The sequence below is a fragment of the Salvia splendens genome, chromosome 11 (genome assembly GCF_004379255.2).
Source record: "Salvia splendens isolate huo1 chromosome 11, SspV2, whole genome shotgun sequence".
Lineage (NCBI taxonomy): Eukaryota > Viridiplantae > Streptophyta > Magnoliopsida > Lamiales > Lamiaceae > Salvia > Salvia splendens.
This window is the reverse complement of record NC_056042.1, coordinates 28,731,640-28,745,344: the sequence shown is the minus strand read 5'-3', so window position 1 is coordinate 28,745,344 and position 13,705 is coordinate 28,731,640. Positions and strand designations below refer to the sequence as shown.

The 13,705-nt window shown below is 37.8% G+C and overlaps 2 pseudogenes; both read right to left on the bottom strand.

The window, feature by feature from the left end:
* Nucleotides 1-1,052: 1,052 nt before the first annotated feature.
* On the bottom strand, nucleotides 1,053-1,838 carry LOC121755986 (annotated as a pseudogene).
* A 2,166-nt stretch (nucleotides 1,839-4,004) lies between these two features.
* Nucleotides 4,005-5,748, bottom strand: LOC121754738 (annotated as a pseudogene).
* Between the last annotated feature and the right edge of the window lie 7,957 nt (nucleotides 5,749-13,705).

Genomic DNA, 13,705 nt, shown 5'->3' with positions numbered 1-13,705 from the left:
TGTTGGAATGGTTGTGACGATTTCTCCCAACTTGAGTTTATAACAATATGGTGGGTCTTACCAGCAGCATCAAGACCTACCATAAGAATTCGCATCTCCTTCTTCGCAAACAGCCGGCTAAAAAGCTTCGTGAAGGACAACCCCACGTTTTCTCTACATATGTGTCACACCCATAAACTAATTAGTAACCATCATTTTGAAACAATAAATTTAATCTCATTGTGCATCAATTTAATTAGAGCTTGTTTTCTACATTTGATTCATAGATATGGCAACTAATTAATTTCTCCAGGACATGTATATCCAATAAAACACCTACATGCAATATTCAAACTAAATAGGAATTAGACCATATATTGAAAAAACATGACTTACGTGAAAATTTGACCAAAGACTTCTTCATTTAGAAGATGTTTGAGAAATAAGGAAATGGTTTTGTGGATGTAATTGAAACAACAAATTGAGATGTGATATGCGAGAATGGCATCCAAATTGTCGATGTATAGAAACAGCAGCATAGGGCCAACGAACAACAAAAATGTTAACACAATAATAATGAGGAGGGAGAAGAAGAAGGCCACATAAATCTATTTGTGGTTATATTTAATTTTTGTGAGATGAAGCTAATTTATTTTGGATTGAGGTTATTTTCCAAGCCAACTCATTAAAAATGTGTAACTCAACTAAAAGATTGAGAAACTATGGAAATACTGCATTTGTCTGTTGTGTGAATGCGAGAATAGCGTTGGAGCATGCGGCTGCAATTACTGGATGAATGTAACACCAATAAAGAGTGGGTGGGTAGCAAAGATCGACACTAGAGGTGATAGTTATATTGAATACATTTGAATATTAAAGTTTAATAATTGATTTTGGACCATTAATTAATTAGAGAGAGCAAACAAACAAATCAAACACATAAAATGAAGAAAAGAAGGCTAAATGTAAAATCTATGGATATTATGAGTAGTAGATAAATAATTATAATTTCTGTGTATTAGAGACACCCCTACAATTACATAATTGGTTTGAATGGAAGTGGCAAATGATAATGAAAGTCTAAATCTTCACTTAAGTCACCAAAAATCATCCAGCATCTTTCTTTCTTAAGCCTGTTGGTCGCCAAAATGAAACAAATCAAGAACATGAAATAACACTTGTTGAGAAATAGTACAAAATTAACCTGAGGGTAACAACAAGATGCAAACCTTATCAGCGAAGTTGTCCGAGAGCCAATCCAGCCCCTCGTATAGCCCTTCCCCGGAGGTGGAACATGTACTCAGGATGTGCCTGCAATATACATGCCAAGAAGAGCCTTAAATATTTGAGGCAGGTGACGAAGTAGTAGATCCCATATGCACGGCGTCTTCCATATAAAATAACAGCATAATCTGCTAAGCACAGAATAACAGAGAGAGAGTATACCATTGGCGTTGCTGGAGAGAGTGAAGTCCTAGCTTGTCAGTTATCTCAGCAACACTCATAGCATTTCGAAGATCATTTTTGTTAGCAAAAACAAGCAACACAGCATTCCTTAGGTCGTCCTACATGGCCAACATCCCAAACAGTGAACTTAATGTTCTTATATTCGACTGTCTCCACATTGAATCCTGGAGATAATGAAAATAAATTCAATATGAGAAGCTCTAAAAACTCAAAAACAGAGAAGACATTTAGCATGAAATAGAAAAGAATGATACCAACTGTGGGGATGGTTGTGACTATTTCTCCAAGCTTGAGCTTGTACAGTATAGTGGTCTTACCGACATCATCAAGACCTACCATAACAATCCGCAACTCCTTTTTGGCATGAAAAGCTTGGTGAAAGACACCCCCATTTTCTCTCTGCATCATTAAATTTGTGATTTAATTTTCATTTTGAAGACAAATTAAAATATCCATTTATTCGATATTGACTATTAATCACCCCGCGACGGAGCGTGTTCCATCAGATTCATCGGAAAGGGGAATGTACATAAACGCAATTCGAGTACGCATTTTTCGTAACTCAGAAACGCAATTACAAAACGCGCGTTGACTAAATTTGTGAGTTTAAAAAGAAGTCGAGGAACACCATATCCTATTTTCGCGGTTTTGCCCAAAGAAAAATATTTCTCGGAGCAGTGGCAAATACTTAGTTAAATCAAATAATCTATCAAGCTATATAGTGTGGAAATGCAAAAATTGAACCCAAAAAAAAAAATGAAGCATGAAATCCTTCATGTGCTTGACATCAAACAAGCCACGGAAAACGGTATGACAGAATCACCAAATAGTAGCAATGAGGTTTTATCCAAATTCTGCAAAATCTGGAAACAGTCTATCGGTAGTAACATGCAAACACAAGATAGGAGAGGAGAGAAGCCTCACAAATTGGTGATCAAGAAATAAAAGTCAAATGATTCGAAAACAAGAGAAGCACGTTGTCCTAGTGAATGATCATCATTTTGACTTTTGAGTTTAAATTAATTGTGGACTCGAATTACAATAGTTGATTGAGATTTGAGAGCCTAAACTAAATGTGCCCTAAGCTATACACATTCTATAGAAATACAATTACTCAAATTAAATATAATTTGTAATAAATAAAGGAAATTGCATGATTAAAATATAATTAATCTTCTTAATTAATATAACTAATCTCATGATTAATTAATTTTGAGAAATCAAACCTCCCAATTTAGTTAGTCTCAAGTGAGTTGAATCTCACTATTCTAGAAGAGAAAAAGAAATTTAAATATTGGAATTCAATCAAGATCCTTAATTAAGTATCTCAGTATAAATTATAAATTGATTCAGTAAATTCAATCTCATGATTTAATTAGAATGAAAGAACTAAATAGTTTGGTATCTTTTATTTAAAAAGGGCTATCGCAGGAAAACAAACTTATGGCGAAGTTGTAAGTAGGGATGGAAATCATGGAAGCATCTAGGAGACTAGGACTATATGAATACAAGTACTCCATCCGTTTCCTCATAGTTGAGGGGAAACTTTTCGAGACGGAGTTTAAGAAAGGAATGTTGGGTGTGTTAAATAAATAGATAAAAAAAATAAGAGAGGGAAAAAAGTAGAGAGAATAAAGTAAAAAGTAAATAAAGTATACGGAATAGAGTAAGAGAGAGTAAAGTAAGAAAAATACTCAACTATGAAGGAACTTTTCGAAATGAAAAAATGACTCAACTATAAAAGTACAGAGGGAGTAAGAGAGTGAAAAAAGTAGAGAGAATAAAGTAAAAAGTAAATAAAGTATACGGAATAGAGTAAGAGAGAGTAAAGTAAGAAAAATACTCAACTATGAAAGAACTTTTCGAAATGAAAAAATGACTCAACTATAAAAGTACAGAAGGAGTATAAATTATTGAAAATATTGATTTCATCTTTTTGTTAGCAAAAACAGGCAACACATCATTTCTTAGTCCGTCCTAAATGTGCACCAAAGCTATTTATTTTTTAAATGGAGCAACTGATGTGGCTCTAAGTTGTTAGGCCTCGAACAAAGTCAAGAAGATGGTGAAAGGATTACTAACTTAATTATTTTTAGGTAATACTTCAAAACACTTTTTAAAGGAAAAGGAAAGCAAACCCAAAAGTGCTTGTTTAATTAGTTGTTTGCCTCAGTTAATATCATATGCAACATATCCCTAGCCTCAACAACAAGATCTCGATCATTAGATTTAGTCATTACTATCAACTACAAAGATTAGACCTTGAGTATTCTGAATGTAATGTCTCCACAATGGCCGAATACTAACACATAACTTATTGTGATTAGTAGATTACTTAGGAAGTCAAAGTTTGTAAGGTTTTAGTAGAAAACTGCTTCACAAGTGGCTTCATTAGCAACTATATATCCAACTTCAGTTGAAGAGAGTGAAATCATTTGTTGCTTCTTAGATAACCAATAAATAAATTTTGACCGTAGTAGTGATAATACATTCATCCACAACTTGCATCATTCTACGTGATTATATTGGATTAAAAGAAAGCATCTTATTAACTAGTACATCATTCTTCGTTATTACAATGATACAATACAATGGAATACAATATAACACAAAAATACAATATTAGCTTTGCATAGATTGAAAATATACTTGTGGGTCTAATCGAGGGGTTGCGTGAGCAATCAAGGGCTTAGCTAATGCACCGTTGTCTCTCGACTCAGCCAAGTCAATGTTGTTTGTACCGAGAGGTGGCCTCCAACTAAAACCCTGAATGAGTCTAGCTAGAAGTATAGTGCTCATGGTAGAACCAAGCACGATGCCGGGGCATCCGCGCCTTCCTGTACTAAATGATAAAATGCGCAAGTCGTGATCAACAAGCACGACTCGTGTTTGTTCATCAAAAATGTGCCGCTCGGGCTTGAACTTGAAAGGCTCATCCCAAATCCTAGGGTTCTGCCCTAGGCCGGGACGACTTAGGATCACATAGCTCTTCTCTGGGATCGTGTAGCCACCCACAACAGTATCTTTGGTCGAAGTGTGAGGGACATTAAACGGCGCTAATGGATGTAGCCTAAATGACTCTTTCAAACAAGCCTTGAGATAATTTAGTTTAGGAATGTCTGATTCCTGGACTAGCCTCTTCTTACCTACAACATTGTCCAATTCTTCACATGCCTTAGCAAGTAGGTCTGGTTGATTGATCATCTCTGCCAAAGCCCACTCAGCTGCATTTGATGGATTATCAACCGTTGCAAGCATTATTTCCTGCAAAACCATCATCACTCCCATATCAAATTATGCTCTTTATGAATTTTGGGGTCCAGTCAAAGGCTCCGCAACAAAATAAGTAGCTAGAAACCCAAATACTTACCAAAATGAGTGCTTTGATCTCTCGAATGGTCAAAAGGGGTTCATTTTCTGCGTTCTTGAGGTTAATAAGAAGATCAAGAATATCATCTTCTTCACTCTTATGCCCTAGATTCCACATCTCCATTCTCTTATCGATTGCCGGATCTTGGTATTTTCTTACATTCTTAAGGGCACTCGTCACAATCCTTTTGTGTCCATCCAAATCCAAAAACTCCAACCACGGTACAAAATCAGCTACCCCGAACGCATAGAGACAAGAGAGAATCGCGAACAATCCATCCACGTGTTCTCTTTCTTCCATTCCCGAACCCCCGTCATCCATTCCCGGCCCGAAAAACCTCTCACCAAACACCATTTTCCTGCTCATGTTGCCGCAGTAATGTTGGGTTGTCTCTCTCAAGTTCACCACCCCATTGATGTCCGGATTCATCCACTGGTTGTAGACAAATCTCACGAGGTGGTCGGCCTCTTCGCATCTCTTCGTGTGGAGCCGCTCGAACACACTCGCGGTGAGCACCTCCGACGCCATCACTCTCCTCATTTTCTTCCACTGACTGCCGGAGGGCGAGAGGACCAGCCCGCGGTACCCGTCGGTGACGAGGCGGGCCACGAGGTTGTCGGGCCGGGATGCGAAGCAGGCGTCGTGCTTCTTCAAGAACTCTCTAGAGAGCTCCGGAGAAGTGACGGAAATGACGTGGACGCTGCCGAGTTTGATGCAAGCGATCTCTGTGTTGAGCTGTTGCATGAGATTGAGTATCCATCGGGAGACAGGCTTGTTTCTCAGCATTTGCGGGAGGCTGCCGACGAAAGGGAAGGCCCTTGGACCGGCGGTAGAGGCGGCGCCGTCGACCTTCTCTTGATGGATTTGAGTTTGAAGAAGATTAGGGAAAGTAAGCATAATGCTAGGATTTCAAGTTTGGAGATTGTTTCCATTTTTCACGTTTAATTGTTTTGAAAAGGTTTGGATATGTTGATAAGTTATTGGCTTATTGCCTTGTGTTTTATAGTGGAAAATTACTACTTATGTTATCTACTTGGATATGCATGTTAATTAAGATATTACTTATCATGAAAAACACGAGCAAATTACAACCTTAATAAAAAACAATTATTAAGCATGAGAACATTATACCACCTTAAAAAAATAATATAATAAACTCATTACATTACACACCATTAAAAACACGAGGACAATTATTCTTAAATAAATGTAGTAAGGAGTATTACTTATGTAATGAATCCTAGGTAGTAACAAGGCTCTTGTTTAATAATTAATGAGTAAGACATGAAAATGGCGTGTTTTATAAATTTGGGCTGTTTATTATATAGTATATTTAATTTAAGATGATAGTGCGACTTGATGGACAGTTATCTACTGTAACTACTACCACTATAAAATAATGGAAAAAATTGAAGCTCCATTACTACAAGTAAGTAACGATTGCAACCCTTCAGGTGTGGAACAAATGAAAGAAGCTGTATCACTAAAGGTAAGACCTGTTCTTGCATGGTTTGATAAGAAACACAAGTTATGACACACAATTTAGCACTAACACATCTCCTATATCGCAATCAGATCAGTAAGATGTTTCCACCAAAAAAAATAAAGTTATGGTATTTTTTTTTCTTTTTCTGCATTGCATAAAATTGCATACATGTTGATATTGTTCATACAAATATCTATACCTAAAATTATACCACCAATGCTTCATAGTCGTTATTATTGGCGTCTCAACTAAAATTAGGGGACACAAACAGAAACTACCTAAAAAAGCAATAAATTAAGGTAATTTGCCCTCAACTTAGATACATTTTCTTTTGCGTCCAAAATTATGATTATTTTTCAAAAAATTCAAATGCTAACAATTGCGTCTCATATTTTGTGTCCTTAAAAGATATAAGTGTTTTGTAGTGGGAGTATTTTGTAAGACTCTTACGAGAAAACCCATTCATTTGTGAGATTTATCAATTCCATTATTGAATGGTTGTTTAATCTTAGGATTAGTCGGTATGCATCTTCAGCTAAGTATAGCTCAATTTGTGGAGCCAATGTAATGTTTGCAATAGTGAAAGTTTTTTAGGATTGTCATTGTCACGACCGCCCTTTAGGGTTAATAAATACGGGCAATCGTGTTAAAAGGATTTAATAAACGGACGAAGAGAACTAGGGTTTCAATAAATGGTTTGTCCAACAATTAATATTTAATAAAACAACCAAGAGTTGACATTTTCTAAAAGATGTCAAGTATTCAAATATCAAAACAATTTAAGTTGCAGGCCCAATAAAGGATAAGTGAAAGCAATGTCACAGCGGAAACGACCAAGAGAAAGAGTGACGCCATGTGTGAAGACACAACGACACTCATAATTCAAAGATAAACAATTCATTCTCCGATTAACTTGCTCAACACCACCATACTCTCTTCGCCGCTCAACCTGCACATAGGGAAAACACATGCAGGGCTGAGTACTATAAATAAACTCAGTGGGCTCTTGCCGAAAACATTTTCAATAAAAATATTATTTATCATGCCATACGTAAGTAACCATCGGGGTTTAGCTTTAGAAAGGCCCAAGGCACTCAAAATCAATTCCCATAGTAAAAGTCGACTGATCAGTCATTTTCCCATAGACGTTAGCCATATCTGCCAATACATGACATGGAATGTGGCCACAAACCAAGTCACTAGACCGGCCAGCCCGTACGCTAGCACACGGTCTACCATAGGTGTACACTAATCCAAGTAGGGTTTGCGGCCCTACGAGGACCCGAATTCGATTTAAATAATAATGGCAAAAGCCACATCAGATAGGCACGTTAAAATCAAATCACGGCATGATAAACATAGTTTCATTCCCATCGATAAAATAATTAGGACATTGTCCTTATTTAAAAGAGAGCTCACCTCGACTGCTTACTTCTCAAGTACTTTCTTCCCCTTGGTATCACGATTCAGTTGCGATGATTCACCTTTAACATTTAGATAATACATAAATCAACATGCTTTTCAAATAAATAAATAAAAAATGCATGCATCCTAAGTGAAGTTATTTATCTCGTTTTTTCTCGGTTTTCGATTATTTGGCGGCCGCTTACGCGCCTAATTCCTCCGTTGGCTCCTCGTACTTTCCACCACGATGTCAAATAAATTCCCAAAATTTATTTAAGCGCATAACTGAATGTGAATGAAACAAGGACGAAACGAGATAGGACCTTCTCTCTTAAATTTGGTTTTCTCGGTTTCTGCCGGAAGGAAAATCAAGTGAGTTGATCTCAAAACATGTGAAATAGAAGGAAAATTTATAGGATTACCTTGAGTAGAAGTTGAAAGAATGAAGTTGTTGTTCTTGTTGCAGAAAATGAATAGGAGAAAAAAATGATTGTGGCGTGAATATTATAGAGGAAGGGGTGGTTGATAGACATGAGAGAGATTTAGGGATGAGGGAGGAAACGGTTTTCATCGTGGATTGAGGGAAAATTTTGAATTCTTCCTCTTTTTTTGAATTAAATTGAATTTGTTTAATATTTTATTTGCAGATCACGGAGGAGAAATACCTCATCACGGAGGAGGAAAATCTCTGAGAAATCTTTAATTAAATTGAATTATCGACTTGGTGACCAAGTCAACAGGAAGAGGATTTGATTGTTTAATTCACGGTCCTTTGTATTTTAATTAAATTATGCAGCCCACAATTTATTTATCACGGACTGGATTTTTATATTATTTACTCAATTTAATTCATCGAATCAAACACATAATTGAGTCCAATAAATATTCCTCACGGAAAGGAATTTTTAAATTCGCATTGTGATTTACTTCACAAATTTCTAGCTCTCATAACAAAATCATCAATTATTCACAAACATTTTATTTCACCCCACATCAATTATTCAAGCAGCCACGTCACATAATCAACAGAGTTGACCCAGTCAAAATTCTAACTCAAAATTAGGTCACGGAAAAATATCCAACAACAATTCCACTCGACAATTAATCCACGGACTTCGTAACATTAAAAGCATTAAATGCAAGTGCTTTAAGGTTCGAAATTAGGGTTCAAAAAGTGGGGCGTTACATCCTACCAACCTCAACAGAAATTTCGTCCCAAAATTTGTTACCCCCAAGTAAAGAGTTCTGGGTACAATTCCATCATTTTATCCTCGTTCTCCCACGTGGCTTCTTCATGCCCATGATTTTCCCAAAGTACTTTCACACAAGCAATAGGTTTATTTCTCACATTTTGGGTCTTTCGGTCTAAAAACAACCAAGAGCCCACTAAGTATATTTATAGTACTCAGCCCTGCATGTGTTTTCTTTATGTGCAGGTTGAGCGGCGACGAGAGTATGGTGGTGTTGAGCAAGTTAATCGGAGAATGAATTGTTTATCTTTGAATTATGAGTGTCGTTGTGTCTTCACACATGACGTCACTCTTTCTCTTGGTCGTTTCCTATGTGACATTGCTTTCACTTATCCTTTATTGGGCCTGCAACTTAAATTGTTTGGATATTTGAATACTTGACATCTTTTGGAAAATGTCAACTCTTGGTTGTTTTATTAAATATTAATTATTGGACAAAACCTTTATTGAAACCCTAGTTCTCTTCGTCCGTTTATTAAATCCTTTTAAGCACGATGGCCCGTATTTATTAACCCTAAAGGGCGGTCGTGACAGTCATTTTCTTTCAGAAAGAGATTCTAATGTCCTAAGGATGATTCACACCTTCTTCATTTCCTTCTCTTCCATCTACTCTCTTTTTGGTCTAATTTGGGTGATTTTATCGCATATCATTTGTTTATTTGTTGAGATTCACAAGAGGTAATTCATGGGAAACCAAAGTATGGTCCTGATTTTGATTAACGGGGCGCAACCCGACTTGGCACCTATTCCTATCATAGAGAAATTTAGTAGCGATGCAGACGACAAGCCAGATAGATTTGAGAGTTGCATGAACAGGTGAGGCCTCACATTATGCAACACAACAATTGGAATAAATTGCGAGCTGATAGGTGACAGAAGAAAGGGGTTTTCCAAAAAGGAAATTTTTAATATGGATTCATTTGAGGAATGAAAATTCTCCTGGTGGGTGTTAGGGGAAATTACAGTCATTGGTTAAATGATAATGCATATAAGGTGGACTATCCAACGTTGCTAATTTATCTCTGTCGTTCGAAGTCGAAGATGATGAAGATCTATCGCAGGCATTGTGAAGAACACCAAATACACACTCACACAAATTGGAAACAACAATCAAGAATTACGTGGTTCGGCTTTAGAAGCCTACGCCCACGGAGAAAGGAGATCACACTGTTTATTACTCTCAAGAAACGTGGTGGAGATGTACAAGATGAAGTAGAAAACCCTCACACACGCAAGCTCTCTTGCTCTGGTTACAAAGAACTCTCAAAGCTAATGCCTCACAAAGATAGTGTGTGAAATTGATTATGAATCTAACTGACTCCAGCTGTGCATGCTTGCATTTATATGCAACACCCGCGGTCCCCAACTGCTATCTTTCCCCGAGTCATCCGCTCCTAACCATTTTAACTGAACATGATGTGCTCACCTTGCTTAGTCAGCCTTTCACAACACTTAACTTGCTTCCATCTTTAACAAATCTCCACCTATTGGAGCAAGCTGAACAAGTGTTGATCTCTCCCTAAATCCCATCTTTCACCTTCTAACCAAGCTGATCAGTTCCAAGCAATGCTTTAGCTTAGAACTGGGAATTGCCTTAGTTAACATATCCGATGCATTCTCCTCTGTCCCAACTTTCTCAATCTTCACATATCCTTTGCGTACTTCATCTCTAATGAAATGGAGTCTAACATCCACATGCTTACTTCTTTCATGGAATGTCTGATGTTTAGTTAGGCAAATAGCACTAGAACTATCACACTTTATCTCCACTGCCCGTTGTTGTATGCCAAAATATACCAGAATCCCTTTCAACCAAAAACTTTCTTTAACTGCTTCAGCTAATGCAATATACTATGTTCTTGTTGTTGAAAGTGCCACTACCGATTGCAGGCTGGACTTCAAACTTACAGCTGATCCATAGAGATTAAACATATAGCCTGATTGAGACTTTCTAGTGTCATAGCTAACTGCATAATCTGAATCTGTGAACCCCATTAGCTTATCCCCATGTGATTCATTATGTTTCTTGAATAGAATTCCATAGTCAGTAGTTCCTCTTAGATAACTTAGCAGCCATTTAAGTGCATGCCAGTGATCCATTCCTGGATCAGCCATGTATCAACTCACCACACTGATCCCATGGCTCAAGTCTAGCCTTGTACAGACCATGGTATACATCACAGTTCCAATATGCTTGCATATGGAATCTTGTTCATCACTTTCCTCTCCTCTTCACTTGTGGGACATTGCTCCTTTGAGAGTTCAAATTGTTGAGCTAGAGGGATGCTCACTGGTTTTGAGCTGTCCATTTGGAATCTTTTGAAAACCTTTTCCATATAATCCTTCTGAGTCAGAAATAAAGTTCCATTCTCTCTATCTCTGATCATATACATCCCTAAGATTCGCCTTGCATTACCAAGATCCTTCACCTCAAAACCTGACTGCAGCTGCTTCTTCAAGGCTGATATTTCTGCCATACTCTCAGCTGCTATCAACATATTATCTACATACAAGAGTAGATATGCTATGATGGTATTTCCCTCATTGATGTACACACAATCATCATAGTTGGACTTCATAAAGCCAATTTCCACCATGTATTGATCAAACTTTAAGTACCCGTGTCTTGAACTTTGTTTCAGGCCGTAGAGGCTCTTTTTTAGTTGGCAAACCTTTCCTATGGTACTCAATATGCTCAGCTATGCAAAGTGCATCGTACATCATATCATAATCATGGTATTTCTTAGGTAACTTGATTTGCCTCTTAGGCAAAACTCTTCTTGAAGTTTCTGTTGGTTGTTGATGGTGTGGGTTGCTCTCAGATTATAATGTCTCTGTCAATCTTTCTCCATGTGCTTCAGACTCTTCATGAGCCTGATTATCAGATCCATTAGTTTCTGCCATAGGCTCCACCTCAACCTGTGTATCAGCTGCTTTAGGTGCTAAATAAGGCATCTCATCTTCTCTAAACACCACATCTCTGTTGATTACTATCTTGTTGTTCCCTGACTCTGTGCACCAAAGTCTATATCCTTTCACATCTTTATGATAACCTAGCATTACACATTTAAGTGCTCTAGGCTGTGACTTCCCTTGCCTCAAATGAGCAAATATTCTAAGCCTGGAGTAGTAACCAACAGATCCATACCATTTCTTGTCTGGTGTACTGAAATCAATAGATTAAGATGGACATTTATTCAGCAACACTGCTGCAGTAGCAGCTGCTTCACCCCAGATACTCTTAGGCATTCCAGAGTCAAATAGCATACACCTAATTCTTTCAAGTAAGGTTCTATTTGCCTTCTCTGCCACCCCATTTTGTTGTGGGTTGTTGGGGACGGTTCTATGCATTCTAACGCATTTCTTCTTACAGTAGGCATCAAACTGAGATGATGAGAACTCCAAGCCATTATCTGTTCTTAAACACTTCAGAGGCCTTCCCATTTCAGTTTCCACTGTCTTACACCATTCCTTGAATTTAGTAAAAGCCTCTGATTTTTCTCTTATCACATAGAGACAAATTAATAGTCATCAATAATATTCAAGAAGTACCTGCCTCCACCTATGTTTTGTCTCTGAGCTGGCCCCCAGATATCACTGTGACCATAATCAAGAGAGGATTCTGATGTGTGCTTTCCTTTCTGGAAGGTGAGCTTCTTACTCTTGCCAAGTATGCATTGTTCACATGCAGCTAACTCCTGCTCCATCTTGGCTGTGTCAGAGCAAATAACACCAGCTTTCACCAATTCTTTCAGGCTAGATAATCCAACATGACCCAATCTTCTATGCCAAGTTGCTGAGCTAATTTTCTCAGCAAAATGCATCTCAGGTCCAACAGCCTTTCCTTGGAGGCTATTATGTCTCACAGCCTTCATCACTATTGCAGTCCCTTTGCAGACTTGCATCATCCCATTTGCTGATATAAAACTGAAGCCCTTTCTCTCCAGCAGCCCCAATGAGATCAGGTTTATTTTGATCTCTGGGATGAACCTTACATCAGATAGGATTTTGATAGAGCCATCATCCATGTGAAATTTTACACTGTCTACAGCCTTGACATGGCAGATGTGATCATTCCCCAAAGAAACTGTGCCCTTAGCTTCCCTCAAATCCATTAAACAGTCAGCATTAGAGGTAACATGAAAGCTGCATCCTGAGTCCATAATCCAGGAGCTATGAATTCTTCCTTCTACCACAGTCAAGACCTCAGCCACCTCCACAAGCTCATTCAAGTTTGCAGCATCTTGGCCTTAGTTTTCCTCTGCTTGCTTCCTCTTAAAAGCATAGCAGTCTTTCTTGAGAAGTCCTGGTTTCTTGCACCCAGTGGCAACTCCTAGATTCTTTTCCATCTTCTTTCCTTCCCTTCTGTCATTTCTGCTTCTTGGACCCCTTCTTCTTGGAGTGCCCTTTGTAATTTGCACTGACATTCTAGCTTTCTGCAGTAAGATCCACGAACTTAGCATTGCTCTTCTGAAACTCCTTAGCCTTCAGAGCTGACTGAACTTCTTCAAAAGAGATCGAATTCTCCCTTCCGAACAACATTGCATCCTTGAGGTGCTCATACGACTTGGGCAGCGCATTCAGCAACATTATAGCCTTATCCTCATCCTCAATTTTGACATCAATATTTTCTAGACCATCAATCGACTTATTGAATTCCTCCAATTGTTCAGTAACTCCTTTCCCCTCCACAAACTTATAAGAGTAGAGTTTCTGCTTCATATATAAACGATTGGCTAAAGATTTTGT